We start from the raw sequence: 16,815 nt of genomic DNA on the forward strand, positions 1-16,815 counted from the left end.
AGAAGCTGAAACTCATCGCAGACTCCTGAGCTGAGATGAGGAAAAAACTGGTATTTTTGTATGCAATAAAAAAAAAACTATTTTGTTATCAAAAATCAAGACAGCATTTCATGTGTTTGTTTGAAACTGTTTCTTTTGTTTATTTTTTATTGTCTTAACCCTGTTGCACTGCATTATGTTATTGTCACAGATTAGGTGTCTTGAGTGGCGAGATTTGTTTCCATTGATATTCAGTAGATGACATGGCATGTAGCCATACATGTGCCCCTGCATTTTGATCCAATGGAATGCTCCTTGAAGAACAATACTTACATTTTATATTTCCATTTCAAATGGCTCTAAAAATATCTCCGGCTCAAAAATATTGGAGTTGCATGAGAGAGATAGTAGAGAGAGGTACTCTCAGTTATGGGGGTCAGTGGCCTAAAGCAGGGGTTCTCAAACTTTTTCATGTCAAGGAATCAAGGATATATATGTTTTCATCGCGGACCCCCCCCCCCCCCCCCGCCCCGCCCCGCCATCTGAAAATGATTTATGTCAGGGAATCCCAGAAGAAGATTTGCGTAAAAAAAGCAAAGATTATTCAATCTTCCAAACATTTTTGAAATTTTTCAAAATTAGATATACAAGCTTGCAGCATGACACAAAGTGATACGCTGTGAGCTTGTAGGGTTAGATCTACTATCTTTGAATAGCCGTATTAATGGATAAAGTGGTTAAAAATTATTGATGATACTGCTTTTGCTGGGGACCCCCGAGAACCACTGGCCTAAAGCATATTAACACTGTCTGGGGAGCCTTGAAATTTAAAGGTTTGAGAATCAGTGACATAGTGTCCACCAGATGGAGACAGAGACCGACTCATTGGCATTAGACGAGGCCCACAACAACACAACGGCAGGGAAATGCTCTCTGTTCTTCTCACTGAACACGCATTGACTTATTATGGTGGTATTCTTGTCTCGAATATTCAATGAGCATTCTGTGATACATTTAGGGTTAGAAAAATGAATTAATACGCATAAGTAGGTGTTTATTTTATTGTATTTATCTATTTACACAAGTGACTGAAGACATAGGACCTACATTATATGGGTGTGTGTTATACACAACTGTGTCGCAGATATCGCACCATTTCATTTGATAACACCTTTCTGTGGCTTTCACACGCTTTTGTGCACTTTATTCACTCACCAAGGTCTCTCTTTCTTTTGCAGCTATTCGTTAATCCCGTGGGTGGAGAGAGCAGTGGTGGAAAAAGTACTCAATTTCTCTACTCAAGTAAAAGTACCAATACTGCAATATAAAAATACTCTGTTACAAGTAAAAGTCTAGAATTCAAAATTGACTTGAGTAAAAGTACAAAAGTATTGGCATCAAAATGTACTTAAAGTACCAAAAGTAAAAGAACTAAATATTTGAAAATAGCAGATATACAAGGTTGTAGATCTGCTATTTTCAAATAGCCTAGGTATAAAATAGGTCTAAAGTGGTTAATGTGTGTTTCATTATATCATAAAAGTCTGAAAAGTAACTAGTAACTAAAGTTTTCAAGTAAATGTAGTGGAGTAAAAGTACAATATTTGCCTCTGAGATGTAGTGGAGTAGAAGTATAAAGTATTGGAAATTGGAAATACTCAAGTAAAGTACAAATACCTCAAAATTGTACTTAAGTACAGTACTTAAGTAAATGTACTTAGTTACTTTACACCACTGCCCGTGGGTGGAGAGGTGTTATAATACCAGGGCAGGAAATACACCAGCCTTGATGTTGCAGCACTTTGTCTGTTTATACCGGCAAATAAACAGTTCAAATAGTTTCACTATGAATAATAGGCCTGCTATACTTTTAATGGTGATGAACGTCAATTATGTAGGCCCTACAGTGTACTCACTTCCAGTCACACAGTAAAGTGTAGGTGTGTGTGTACTAGGCTATCCTCTGGCTGGTGACAAAGTGTTGATTTACAGATCTGGTTATAACTTGTCACTGTCACACACGTTATAAACTGTTATCTTTATTCACATACCACACATACAGCGTTTTTGTTGCCCTGGATTGCCCTGGATTTTGAGGAAGTAGGCCTAGTCTACTATCTCCAATAACAATGCATAATTAAATTGTTTTATCATAAATTGAATATCTTAAACTTAAAAAAATAAAAATAAGTGTGATTTTATGTTGAATAGGTTATTTATTAGCCTATCATTATTATCATTATTATTATCATCATCACAGACAGGGTAGGCTACATTTAAAGTTGGCACATGACTAGCCTTGGATCAAGACTCTCGTAGATGTATTAAATCGATTGTGGCATTTTCAATCTACGAGAGTTTTAGCGACCACCCCCTCAGTTTCCACTGAATTGTCACCTACAAAGCCCGTAGTTCTCCAAACATGTACAAATGCAAAATACAAGGTGCTTAACCTTGTGCCCCAAATGTTAAATTGACCTACGGCGTAGTTGTGCAATGTAATAGTCCATATTTGTCCAATAAATAAGTGTTTTAATCCCGTCTGTGGCCGATTCTGTCGGAAATTCCCAATGGGCGGTAGTGACGCAGCGCATCCGGAAATACACTCAATGTAAACAGGAAGTAAGCGAGGGGGGAAGACAGACGGGATTAAAACACGTATTTATTGGATAATATAGACTAATACATTGCACAATTATACCGTAGGGAGAGTTAACATTTGGGGCACAAGGGTAAGCACCTTATGTTTTGCATTCGTACATGTTTGGAGAACTACGGGCTTTGGAGGTGACAATCCAGTGGAATCTGGGGGGGGGGGTTCTTAAGACTGTCGTAGATTGAAAATGTCAGAAACGATAAAAAAAAATACATCTACGAGAGTCATAATTTAAGGCTAGATCAATATCATACATGTATTTGATCGAGTCTGACTCAAATCTTGATTCAAGATACAGCTAGTCTCGAGACCGCAGCTGGTTGCTATTGGGATTATTAGGCTGACAAAAAGCCTGGGTATCGCGAGGCTAGCTGACATAAGTGACCCTTGTGTCTTATCAAAGTGTGAGAGAGACAATAGAACTACCCTATGCAGAGAGCCAGTGGCCCTGAAAGCGCGCTCCAGCGGACTCATGTCATTTATCCAACCCTTCCGGACAGAGCGCGCGTTCACGCTGCTCTGCGCGCACTGCAGCGCCCGGCTGTCTGTCTCTCTCGCTCCCTCCGCCCGTGCGCCCCTCCGTCCGTCCCTCCATCCATCCACAGGACCGTCCCACTGACTGTCCCACTCACTGCCGGAGATCCTACACCTCCAGCCCGCCAAGAGCGACCCGGAGGAGACCCTCTCTCTCTTCACCTGATTCACTCTCTGGTAAGAGTCTTTACCATAAGATCAGTTATGTCCGCTTCCTAATTATTTGAAGTCAGTTGGCTCTCAAACTTTTTCATGTCATGATGTCACGGACCCCCACCCCCCCCCCATATCTGAAAATGTTTTGTGCCAGCCAGGGACCCCCCCCCCACACCCCACCCCAGAAGAGAAGATTTGTGTTAAAAAAAAATGTAAAGACTATTCAAAACTTTTCAAACACTTTCAAGAGTTTTTTCAGAAATGTTTCAAAAATAGCAGATCTACAAGCTTGCAGCGTGGCACGAAGTGACTTGCTGTGAGCTTGTAGATCTGCTATTTTTTGAAGAGCCACATTATATGGATATACTTTCCTTCAGAAGAGAAGATTTGTGTTAAAAATATAAAGATTGTTCAAAACTTTTCAAACGCTTTCAAGAGTTTTTCAAAAAACTCTTGAAAGCCAAAAAAAAAAGAAAAAATTGCAGATCTACAGCTTGAGCTTGTAGATCTGCTATTTTTGAATAGCCAAAGTATTATGGATAAAGCGTTAAAATGATTGTGATGCTGCTGTATTAACACATTTTGCTGGGGACCCCCTGGAACCCCCTCCTCAAGGACCCCTGGTAAATTTCTTGGACCCCCACAATAATAACCATGAGAGTTTCACAGTTTACAGACCCTGTAAGGGGTCCATTTGGTTCCTAAATATTAATTCACTCTCTGGTAAGAAATGATGTTCAGCTTCCTCCCCTTAACCAAAACTTTATTTCACTTTTTATTTCATTTTATTTTATTGCTCTGGTTTATTGTTCTGAAAAATGATCAGAAGACACTTTTCTGATCTTGGAAGTTATTCATACATTTATTGAGAAAATAATATTTTGTGTCCATACGTCACTCGACTGTTAGGTTTGTTTTATTGTTCTTATAGTGTCGGTAAAGGGTAATATAGGGGAAGTAGCTATCAGTGTTGGATGAATGGAGGTATTGTAAATAATTGGCATTACTTAAAGGAGTAGTTCACCCAAAAAATGATGTATTCTCTATCAATTACAAACCCCATGAAGCCTTGAATTCATGGAGATTTTTTTTTGTTTTTGTCACTTTCCTAAGCCAATAATTTGATGACCGGCATACTAAGTCTCCGGTAGGAGACTCAAACTACTGACCACCCGTCATCAAATTATTGTCTCAAAAACAAAAACATGAATTCAAGGCTTCATGGGGTGTGTAATTGATATAAAATAAGTATTTTTTTTACGCAAACTACTCCTTTAACCTACTGTAGTATTCTGTGTAACAGCGTAGATCCGGCTATAGTTTCCTTTTTGTGTGAAAGGTGAAATTCATGATTCTTCTACTACTAAAATGTCACCCATTCATCCCACCCCACCCACCATCTTTAATCACTTTAGAACCCTCTAGTCTGGTATGATCCCTATTCTGGGGGCGAACGTTTTGGTGGGAAATAGCAGATCTACAAAGCTCACATTGCATCATAGCGTGAGGGGTTGTAGTGTTTTGAGCTTGTAGATAGGCTGTAGATTCTTTTTCGGGCAAAGAGATCTGGTGGTGTAAAGGGGAAATACTAGCGGACCTAGTATAGAGCCCTGGGGGACACCCCAGTGTCAACTGTCAACGTCAGTCAACTTCAGAAGTCAACTGTCAACTTCAGAATATATCGTCTCTGTCGGGTGGAAACCTCATTATGTCCAAAACTGTTACTTTTCAGGATTCAAATTCAAAAGCATCAAAAGTAGCAGATCTACAAGCTCAAAACGCGTCGCTTCGCGCCGCGTTTGGAGCTTGCAGATCTGCTACTTTTGATGCTTTTGTGTGAGCAAGTAGTATGATCAAGTAGGGCGTTAATTTACAAAAAAACACAAAAAGTTAGAATATGGAGATAAGAGTTTTCTGCCCTGACAACACCGACATATACAGGGTTTAAGTGGCTACTAACAGGGGTCAGGCCGGTTATATTTATGCAATATTGGAAGTTGTGTTACATTTGACCGCAAATGACTGTTGGGCAACGTTGGAGTTACTCTCTCTCTGTTTGTCAAATAAAGGGAAGTTTTGTTTGTTGCGTGAGAGTTTTACTGCGTCAGATAATAGACACACCGATACTTCCATTCTTTACATGTTAGACAATAAATAGAATGTCAGCGCAATAAATAGATATGATGTTTCTGAGCATGTGCATTACCATTTTCTTTCTGTTCCCCATAGACCTATATAGCATGCTTATAGGCCTACTTGTTGAACAGTAAATGGACTGCTTTGTGTTAAAGGACAACTTTGTTTTTTTACGACCAAGGTTTATGTTTTAGCTTGTAATTAAAGTAAGTAAAAGATGAGTGTTAAATCATTTTTTTTTTTACTGCTTTCTATAGTTTTAGCAATTTTCGCGATCTCTTTTACAGTGGGCGGGGGCATTCCGGCAGGTGGCTAAATATGTATTTTTTACACAATAAAAAAGGTCCTGTGGTCTTGATGGCCAGATGTGAGTTATTGGAGGCTAGAAGAGCTACTGTAAATAATAATAAAAAAATCGGCGGGTTATTGTGTAAAAAAAGACATATTTAGCCACCGGACAGGATGCGTCCGCCCACTGTGAAAAAGATTGCGAAAATTGCTAAAACTATAGAAAGCAGTAAATGAAAAAAATGTAACACTCATCTTTTATTTACTTTAATTACAAGCTAAAACATAAACCTTGGTTGTAAAAAAACAAAAGTTGTCCTTTAAGAGTTTGGTTTGTTTTGAACTAAAATCTATAAACTAAACTCAGATCTGGGTTTGTGGTGATGGCTGGTTTTGATGGGGTGGGGTGGAACCACTAGGTCAATGGTTCTGAAACTGGGGTCTGTGTGGGGATCCTTGAAGGGGGGTTCCACTTCCAGGGGGTTCCAGGGGGTCCTCAGCTAAATGACTCGTAGACCAAATGTCAATGGGAAAAATGCATTGACTATTTTGAAGTGGAACCAGAAAATGGCCGCCACTGCTATGCCATATAAGTCAGTAACTCTTGAGAGTTATGGGGGCCATACAGTGGCCTAATGCGGGGGTAAATTGGGGGTCCTTGAAGCAAAAAAGTTTGAGAACCTATTGCACTAGGTTACACCTGTCTCAGAGCTGGCTACAATGTATCGTCTCTGTCGGGGTGGAAGCCTTACCTCATATGTTCAAAACTGTTACTTTTCAGGATTCAAAAGTATCAAAAGTAGCAGATCTACAAGCTCAAAACGCGTTGATTTGCGCCACGTTTCGAGCTTGTAGATCTGGTACTTTTGATGCTTTTATGTGACGCTGCTAGTATGATCAAGAAGGGCGTTAATTCATGGAAAATCACAAAAAGTTAACCCATTAAGACCTGGAACGCATCTGTGTCACTTTTAGATTTGAGCTAAAATGCATTATTTTACACTTTGGCTATTCAAAAATAGCAGATATACAAGCTCATAGCGCGGCACTGAGTGCCGCGCTACAAGCTTGTAGATCTGCTATTTTTGAAAAATCGTGAAAATATGTGCAAATCGTAGAATATATATTGTTTTAAAGAGAACATTTTAACTCAAATCTTTGCATCTGGGGGTCCCTGGAACAAAATATTTTGAGATGGGGGTCTGCGGCCAAATACATGTCATTTTGGGGGTCCTTGACATGAAAAAGTTTGAGCACCACTAATATATCGTCGCTGTCAAGTGGAAACCTTCTATGTCCAAAACACTGTTCCTTTTTTATTATTCTGAAAGAAATTAAATAAAACAGTGAAACCATTTTCATTACTTTTAATGCGACACTCTTGTGTCTCGATGAAGTGGGGCGATAATTTATGAAAAAAACAAAACAAACAAACGTAAAAAAGAAAACATTTGGAGATAGGAGATTTCTGCCCGGCAACAGCAACGACATTATATTCCATTGTTAAATTGGAGCATTATAATAGCAAAGTCCCAACAGGAAGCCACAGCCAGGGAAAAGGCAGGCCTTTAGAGAAAATATTTTCTCAACAAGTCTCTCTCTGTCTTGTAGAGTTTTTAGGAAATAGCAGATCTACAAGCTCATAGCGCGGCACTTGGTGCCGCGCTATGAGCTTGTATATCTGCTATTTTCGAATAGCCAAAGTGTAACATAATAATGGCTAAAGTGGTTAAAATGTTTCTGACGCTAATTTAGTAACTAATTGTAACTAATTTAGCTGGGGACCCCCTGGTGGATAACTATATATATATTTTTTTTTACCAGAGATCAATGGCGTACGGGCTAATGTGTCTATGTATGTACAGTATGGGAGAAGGAGAAGGAGGAGGAAAGAGTTGTCGCGGAATTCTGAGAGACAGAGAGGGAGGGGGGAGGGGGACGGCCGGGACGGCCGATTGGCCCAATCCAAGGCCGGGCTTCATCACTTCCTTTTTTATACTTTTACGAGGTCACTTCCTGTCTTTAGCCTCGGGGCTGCGCAGGAAGGAAAGGGGCGGGGTTACTTTGGGGTGGTGGGGGGTTGGACGGTGGGAAGGGGGGGGGGGCCTACCCTCTCCCTCTCCACAATCAGAGCAAGAGGTCCAGAGAGCTCCATCAAATACCCACCTGACACAATTATTTTAGACCACTGATTCTCAAACTTTTTCATGTCAAGGACCCCCCCAAATTAATATATATTTTACCCCCCAATAATCCCCATCTGAAAATTACTTTGTGCCAGGCATACCCGGCTGTACAATATTTATCCCATGAAACTGGTGGGGTCCTTGAAATGACAAATGTTGAGAATAACTGATTTCAATTCAAAGGGCTTTATTGGCATGATTTCACCAGACACACACATAAAAAAAAAGAAGCCAGGCTTAGAGACATTCAGCAACATCAGAGCTGAAGTCATGTCGGTATGAAATGCTTCAAGAAATTTCCAAGATTTTTCAAAAATAGCAGATCTACAAGCTCATAGCACGGCACTCGGTGCCGTGCTATGAGCTTGTGTATCTGCTATTTTTGAATAGCCAAAGAAATCTAAAGTGACATAGATGCCTTCCAGGTCTTAGAACTAATTGATTCAATCAATTAATTAAAAAAAGAAGAAGATAATTGAATACAATAATCGATTACCCGTTTGGCAACCCCCAACCTCAATGCTTTGACGAGTTCTAATGACGTCTCCCCGTCTTGAGTACTTTTACCTTGGTACTGCAAGTACTGTATTGATACCAATACATTTGTACTTTTGTTTCACTCAAGTAAAAGTTTGTATACAGTCCATTCACTTGTAAGTATTTAAGTATTGAGTAAGAGTATTTTTATATTGTGGTATTGCTACTTCTCTTCCTACTTTCTCTACTTTTTTTTCTTCCACACCACTGCTATCTGGAGAAGGATGTGGTGATGTCACAGGGAAACAGGATGTCCCTCTGCCAGAGACACCTGACTTTTCCATTGACCCCCCCCCCCTCCACCCCCCTCCTCCCCCACACACACCCTCATCCCTCTTTCTAACTCGTTCCAGCCATTTTTCTCTTTCCTTGTCTGTCTCTCTGTCTGTCTGTCTCTCTCTCTGTCTGTCTGTCTCTCATTCCCTCTCTTATTCTCTCTCCACTGTGTGTGTGTGTGTGTGTGTGTGTGTGTGTGTGTGTGTGTGTGTGTGTGTGTGTGTGTGTGTGTGTGTGTGTGTGTGTGTGTGTGTGTGTGTGTGTTGCATAGAGCTCAGTGACAGCTTGCTTCCCATTGTCCTATCACTCCCCTGCACCTCACACACTGTATCCTGTGAGGACTTCCTGCTAGCCAAGAGAGAGAGAGAGAGAGACAGACAGATAGACAGAGACAGACAGCGATTGATTGATTGATTGAATAATTAAAGGGATAGTTCACCCCCAAAATGACTTTTTTCTATCAATAGTCACCCCATGGAGACTTGAATTCATAGATATTTTTTTGTTTTTGTCACATTCCTAAGCCAATAATTTGATGACCTGCAGCGGTTCCGGTAGGAGACGCAAAAAGTCTCCTTTGTGTCTCCTACACCGAACCGCTGCCTACCGGTCCGCTGGTCGTCAAATTATTGGCTTAGGAATGTGACAAAAAAAATAATATATATATATATATATATCCATGAAGTCAAGTCTCCATGGGGTGACTAATCGATACAGTAATTTTTTGGGTGAACTATGCCTTTAACAGTTTGCAAAAAAGTACAGAGGTACAGTTATACAGTAATGCTAAAAGGACAAACACAAAAAGCCATGAGAGCCATTGTTGATGTATTCAATTCATCAAGACATATAAAGACATACAATATACTATACAAGAAATCATCGATACTAGGAGTAATAAAAGCATGTTTACAAAAAAACAGTGGGGGGGGGCGTAATTTCTTTTGGCAAGCTAGAACATTGGTTCTCAAAGTGGGGTCCGGGGACCCCAAGGGGTCCTTGGGGGGGTACCAGGGGGTCCCCAGCAAAATGTGTTAATATAGCGTCACAATAATTTTAACCACTTTAACCTTTTATACTTTGGCTATTCAAAAATAGCAGCCGAGTGCCGCGCTATGAAAAGAAATGTAAAGCAAACATTTTTAACTCAAATCTTTGCTTCTGGGGTCCCTGGAACAACATATTTTGAGATGGGAGTCCGCGGCCAAATACATATCATTTTGGGGGTCCTTGACATGAAAAAGTTTGAGAACCACTGAGCTAGAAGACTTGTCTACTGTAGGTCCAGTTGTAAATTGTGGACAGGTGCTCTTTTATGGCAGCTTTGAAGGATTTTTTTGTGGCATAGTAGTAGAATGAATTCATCCCCATGTTTGTGCCGAATCTGGGGGGGAATGAGATCAGTGGAGCTCCCTCTGGTGTTGTGCCGCGTGGGCGTTTCTCACGGGAGAGAGAGAGGGAGAGTGAAGGAGGTGGAGAACAGGAGGAGAGAGAGAGAACCAGATGAGATGAAAAGCTGTTGGTAAGGAGAGACAGAGTGTTGCAGGAGGAAGCTACAATAGTCTAGACTCTTCACCACAGAAACTGTATGTGTGAATCTTGTCACAGTACAAGTAAATGAGCTATTGCACAGCTATTACATATCGTTGCAGTGGGGCAGGAACCTTTAATCTCCATATTTTAACTTTTTGTTTTTGCTTCGTAAAGTAATTCCCTACTTTGTCACACCACAGTGCCTCACACTGTTGGTGTGACACTGCGATGAGATGCACTTTGAGCTTGTAGATCTGCTATTTCTTTTGCTATTGGAATCTTGAAAAGTTACAGTTATGGACATATGACATATTTCCACCTGACAGCGAGGATATTTCGATTAGAAATAATAAGGTGATGTGTCAACCACTTTAAACCCTCGTGCCTATTTTTGGTCATGTCATTATACCGGTGGAAAAGTCTCAAAAATAGCAGATCTACAAGATCACAAGGCGCATTAAGCCCTGCACATAGACAGACATACGCACACGCACACGCACGCACGCACGCACGCACGCACGCACGCACATACACATACACATACACATACACATACACATACACATACACATACACACACACCCCTGGGAGCTAACCAGTACAACCACAGTCTTACATATGCTGTTGGCCACTGAGCAGCAGTTGGGGGTTCAGTGCCTTGCTCAAGGGCACTTCAGTGGTGTTGGGGGGGGGGGGGGGGGGGGCATTTCACTTTCGATGAATTGAGTACAAAGGACCCCAATGGAAACAAGCCATAGCGCGCTATGAGCTTGTAGATCTGCTATTTTTGAAAAATCTTGAAAACATTTTTGGGGGATTTAAAAAAAAAAAATTTAGGATTTAGAAAACATTTAAAAGAATTCTTCCTGCCGGTCCGGGGGGAATCGAACTGGGGAACCTTCCGGCAACAAGGCCAACATGGCTGCCCCATGCGTATGCGTCCCCCCCATGCGTGTGTGTGTGTGTGTGTGTGTGTGTGTGTGCGTCAGTGTCACTGTTCCCTGTGGGAGCAGCTTATCGGCAGTGCACTGGACAGGAAAGGGTGTGTCCCTCAGATTTGGGATGTTTGTGCGTGTGATGATGACGGAGAGGGTTGTTGTGATTTCTACGTACGCTCAGGGCAGAGAGTGCTGCTTTCAAGAGGCAACAATTTATGTGCTTTTTCTGGTTCCGGTTCAGAATGGACATTTGAACCAAGGGGCCGTTTTTTTTTTTTAACATGCTGTGTGTAGAAAGCAGCTTCATCTTGATCATTTTGACTGGGGTGTGAATTGTGGTACTTTTGTTCGGCGAGGGGGGCGGGGCCTAGTTAGAAGGAGGGCCCTTAATATCCCCTCCAATCTGGGACGGCATCTGTATCATTTTAGATGTTGCTGTATATCATTTATAAACACGTTTATAAACGTTTTTGGCAGAAAAGTTTTAAATATAAAATTATTCTTTATTTTGGTTTTTTTTCCGTTTTTCCGTTCGTCACAAAGAACCAGGAGATAACATTTTCCCAAAAAGTTGCTGCTCCATTCACTTCAATGTTAAAAAATAAACGGACAAAAAAATAACATTTTCCTATGTTTAAGCTGTAAACATGCTGGCAGTCTGTGAGTACTATTTTTGAAAAACCCTGGCAGTTTAAAAACGTCCTACTTGATCATACTACAGCGTCACACAAAAGTATCAAAAGTAGCAGATCTACAAGCTCAAAACGTTGTTTTTTTTAGCTTGTCAAATCTATCTGTCTGTCTGTCTGTCTGTCTGTGTCTGTCTGTCTGTCTGTCTGTCTGTCTGTCTGTCTGTCTGTCTGTCTGTCTGTCTGTCTACTGTACCTATGGCATAAGCTAACATCTTCTCACCAAAACAAACAGGCATTAGTTGGTTCACATATTAGACCTATTAAAAATAACGTCTGTTTTCCGTTACGCGAGTAAACTATACCAGCAAAGTCTGACAGTGTATATGTAGTTACGATATATGTACTGTAGTTGGCAGAACAGAAGAAAAACAAATAGTTAAGACAAATGTTGTTCTTGTAGGATAGTTGTGTACCTGATTATTGGGCAAAAACAGATCACAGAAACCATGCAGGGAGAAGATTCTGTTACTGTTAAGATACTGTTATCTTAACAGTTAAGATACAAGTAGATGCAACCAACAGACAGAAGAGGAAATCTGCTGCTACATGTTGAGACATCATGATGTTGACATTTTGTCAAGTGTTGTGCCAGTTTGGTGACAGAACAACACTGGTCTGTAGAAAAGAAGAAAGGAAAGGAGAAAGGTGTTTCTACAGACGCTGTGACACAAACGTATCATTTTAGAACTGTCACTTACCGTAAATTAATTGCCTTACACGTCCTTACATAACCTTATTTATACAGTATATACTGTATTTTCAAGTTTTTTACCCAAATGTGTCGCACAAAAGTAGTGAAAATAGCAGATCTACAAGCTCACAACGCATCACGTCACTTTAGATTTCTTTGGCTATATATCTGCTATTTTTGAATTTTTTTGAAAATATATTTTTTCAATTTAAAAAAACAAACTGTTTTTTAACATTTTTAAGAATCGCCTCAGGTCTTAAAGGGTTAAATAATAATAAAAAGGAAACTGTTTTGGACATGCAAGGTTTCCACCTGAAATCGACGATATATACAGTATCGTACAGTATATATATATATATACACAGTATATGAATGTGAAAAAGACTGTAATATTGTGGCTGTGTTTTCACTCCTTACAAAAGTGACAGATAGATGGAGATTGCACATACTGTGTGTGTGTGTGTGTGTGTGTGTGTGTGTGTGTGTGTGTGTGTGTGTGTGTGTGTGTGTGTGTGTGTGTGTGTGTGTGCGTGTGCGTGTCTCAAGCTTGCTTAATTGCTTTCAAACGGCACAGGAACACTGCTCTGCTGTAGGAGAATATACGCTTGCATAATTACTCCTTATTTAGTCTCTCAGAAGCAGCTGGCTTCTTCTCTGGGAAACACACACACAACACACACACACACACACACACACACACACACACACACACACACACACACACACACACACACACACACACACACACACACACACACACACACACACACACACACACACACACACACACACACACACACACACACACACACTCACTCCTATAGGTGCTGGCTCATATGGCCAACATGCCTGATGCTGCTGTGTGCATCTATTTAGACAAGACAACAGCTATTAAAGCTTCAGCACTGACACACTTCAATTGATTGATTGAATGATTGATTGATTGAATACTTTATTAGCAGTTTGCTGGAAAGTACAGTTCAATACAAGGTCTGTTTAGAGGAATTTAAGCCCCAAAAAGCCTATGGCTTGTTTCCATTGGGGTCCTTGGTACTCAATTCATCGAAACATTTAATGACAGACAAATATACAATACTATGCAAAACATCATGAAAACAGTTAGAGCTTTGCTTTTTACAGGGGCAAATTTTGAATTGCAGCCACCTGTAAGTGCTCCTTTTAGAGCAGTTTTGAAGGAGAGTAGGCATTTGCACTCCTTTACGACTGTTGGTAGGGCGTTCCACATTTCTGTGGCATAGCAGGAGAATGAATGTGGCGCCTTGGTTAAATCTGGGTTGAACGTGATTAGTAGAGCTCCCTCTGGTGGTGTGATTGTGGACGTCATTGACGTTTGTGAAGTATTTTGACAGGTACATGGTGGGTGCCTTTGTGGTGTAGCGCATTGGTTCTCAAAGTGTGGTCCGGGGACCCCCAGGGGTCCTTGGGGGGTACCAGGGGGTCCCCATCAAAATGAGTTAATAAAGCGTCACAATAATTCTTTACCACTTTATCCATATTTTATACTTTGGCTATTCAAAAATAGCAGATATACAAGCTCATAGCACGGCACCGAGTGCTGCGCTATTTTTGAAAAAAATGTGTAATCTGTGCAAATCTTTGAATATATATTTTTTATAGCGAACATTTGTAACTCAAATCTTTGCTTCTGGGGGTCCCTGGAACAAAACATTTTGAGATGGGGGGTCCACGGCCAAATCATTTTGGGGGTTAGGGCTTGACATGAAAAAGTTTGAGAACCACTGGTGTAGCGTATCTTGTAGACCAGGCCTGGGTTCCAGGCCGGGTTCCAGGCCCAGGCCCAGGCCCATTTCAAGTTGCTGTACTCTGTCCTCTATCTACCCTGAGCCATCCGACCATAGCAAAATGAGCAGGGGTTAAATGAGTTGTAGATGTAAGGCCAAGCAGTAGCCTGACCATGAAAAACAGGAACCTGAAACCTGAAACAGGAAAGTACTTCAGCATGGGGCTAAAAGTGTCAGCCCCAGCGAAAGTACCTCGCAAAGGTGAATGACACTTATCTCTCAAATACCCCTTAACTGGTATATCATTACTGTCGGGCTGCAGAACACCTCTCATCTCCATATTTTTACTTTTTTTTGGTAAATTAACAATCTTTGCACAACTATTACCCGTATTCGATTGTGGAAAAGCAGTGTTTACACTTTAACCGAAAAGAGCTGCTCTGTGTTTGGTTTGATGCAAAGGGGTCAAGGGGTGTGTAGAATAGAAGAACGATCGCCCCAAAACACGCTCGCCCCGGGTCAAATCCGGCAACCTCGGAACGGTCGCCACCAGGTATTCCTAAACGTAACCTCAGTAAAACTATGCCTAAACCTAACCTTATTCCTAAACGTAACCTCAGTAAAACTATGCCTAAACCTAACCTTATTCCTAAACCTAACCTCAGTAAAACTATGCCTAAACCTAACCTTATTCCTAAACGTAACCTCTAGTAAAACTATGCCTGCCCTAAACATAACCTTATTCCTAAACGTAACCCCAGTAAAACTATGCCTAAACCTAACCTTATTCCTAAACGTAACCTCTAGTAAAACTATGCCTGCCCTAAACTTAACCTTATTCCTAAACGTAACCTCAGTAAAACTATGCCTAAACCTAACCTTAGGCTATTCCTAAACGTAACCTCAGTAAAACTATGCCTAAACCTAACCTTATTCCTAAACGTAACCTCAGTAAAACTATGCCTAAACCTAACCTTATTCCTAAACGTAGCCTCAGTAAAACTATGCCTAAACCTAACCTTATTCCTAAACGTAACCTCAGTAAGACTATGCCTAAACCTAACCTTATTCCTAAATCTAACCTCAGTAAAACTATGCCTAAACCTAACCTTATTCCTAAACGTAACCTCAGTAAAAATATGCCTAAACCTAACCTTATTCCTAACCTTAACCTCAGTAAAACCATTACAAGAATATCAGAACCAGCGCGTGAAAACAATGGGGGCAAGTCTGTTTTTGGGGCAGGTATTCCGGTTACCCCTGTGTGTACATTTTGTCTCCACATACAGTATATATGCACGTGTTTGTGTCTCTTGTTTGCATCTTTATGGCCTTTCTGTACATTTAGCTTGCTCTGGGTTTGTTGTTATATGTCCAGTGGGCAGTGGGCAGTGGTCTGTGACTGCGGGGCTCAGGCATGGCGGGTGTGATTTCATGAGCGTCTCGGTGTGGGAGCGGTCATATGGCTCAACTGAATGGTTACTGTAGGAGCAGCTGGTTCTGGAATGAATGCAGAACCTCAACACTACGTCAAGGAAGACATGAGGGAGAGAGAGAGCCAAAGAACCCAGAGAGAGAGAGAGAGAGAGAGAGAGAGAGAGAGAGAGGAAGAAAGGAACTTGGTCAACAGGAACATTATGGAGAACAATGACTGTAGGGCCAATCTACAAACAGTCCCCTGTAGTGTGTGTGTGTGTGTGTGTGTGTGTGTGTCTGTGTGTGTGTGTGTGTGTGTGTGTGTGTGTGTGTGTGTGCGTGTGTGTGCGTGCGTGCGTGTGTGTGTGTGTGTGTGTGCGTGTGTGTGCGCGCGCAACAGTGTATTCTATCCTTGTGAGGACCAGGCAATAGAATGTGAGAGAGCGAGCAAGTGAGGACGTTTGCGCTCTAAGGGGGGGGGGCTACTTCAGATTCAGGGTTAACACAGATTTATACTTAGTTGCACAATGGTGTTGCATGCCGTAAATAGCTGATATGCGAGCTCACAGCCCAGTAGATCTGCTATTTACTGAGCACGACACCAGCGCGCAACTAAGTTTAAGTGAGGCTTTAGAGCGAGGATTCCTTATAAGTTGAGGGTGAAATGTAGACGTTGTCATTTCAAGGTTTTAAGATTAGGGTTCAAATGTAGGCAGGTTGTTTCATGGTCAAGATTAGGGTTGTATGGGCTTTGGGGAATTGATCATTAACCCATTAAGACCTGATGTTTTCTGAATCCATTAACTCCATTAACCGTTAATGGAGTCAATGAATAATCAAAAGGAGGAACAGTTGAAGACCTATTGTTACGTGTGTGTTTATTGTGTATGTATGTATGTATGTGGTCATCGGTCCTTCACAGGAAAGTTGAGAAAGACCAGTTCAACAGAAAGGCATGGAGAGCAGAGATATCAGTGGTGGAAAAAGTACTCACATGTTTTACTTAAGTAAAAGTATCATTACTGCAATGTAGA

The 16,815-nt window shown here is 41.1% G+C and overlaps 1 protein-coding gene across 2 annotated transcripts in view; it reads left to right on the plus strand.

Annotated features, from left to right (window-relative positions):
• The first annotated feature begins 3,156 nt into the window (after positions 1–3,156).
• The window catches only part of yrk (Yes-related kinase), a 53,247-nt gene continuing 39,588 nt past the window's right edge, over positions 3,157–16,815 (plus strand). Inside the window, exon 1 of one of the 2 annotated variants that reach the window (XM_084079648.1) lies at positions 3,157–3,346. The gene's annotated coding sequence lies outside the window, so the exon portion shown is untranslated. The remainder of the gene's footprint in view (positions 3,347–16,815) is intronic. The other variant, XM_084079647.1, reaches the window with a different exon arrangement.

Source organism: Gymnoscopelus microlampas, assembly GCF_963454915.1.
Source record: "Gymnoscopelus microlampas genome assembly, chromosome: 15".
NCBI classification, from domain to species: domain Eukaryota; kingdom Metazoa; phylum Chordata; class Actinopteri; order Myctophiformes; family Myctophidae; genus Gymnoscopelus; species Gymnoscopelus microlampas.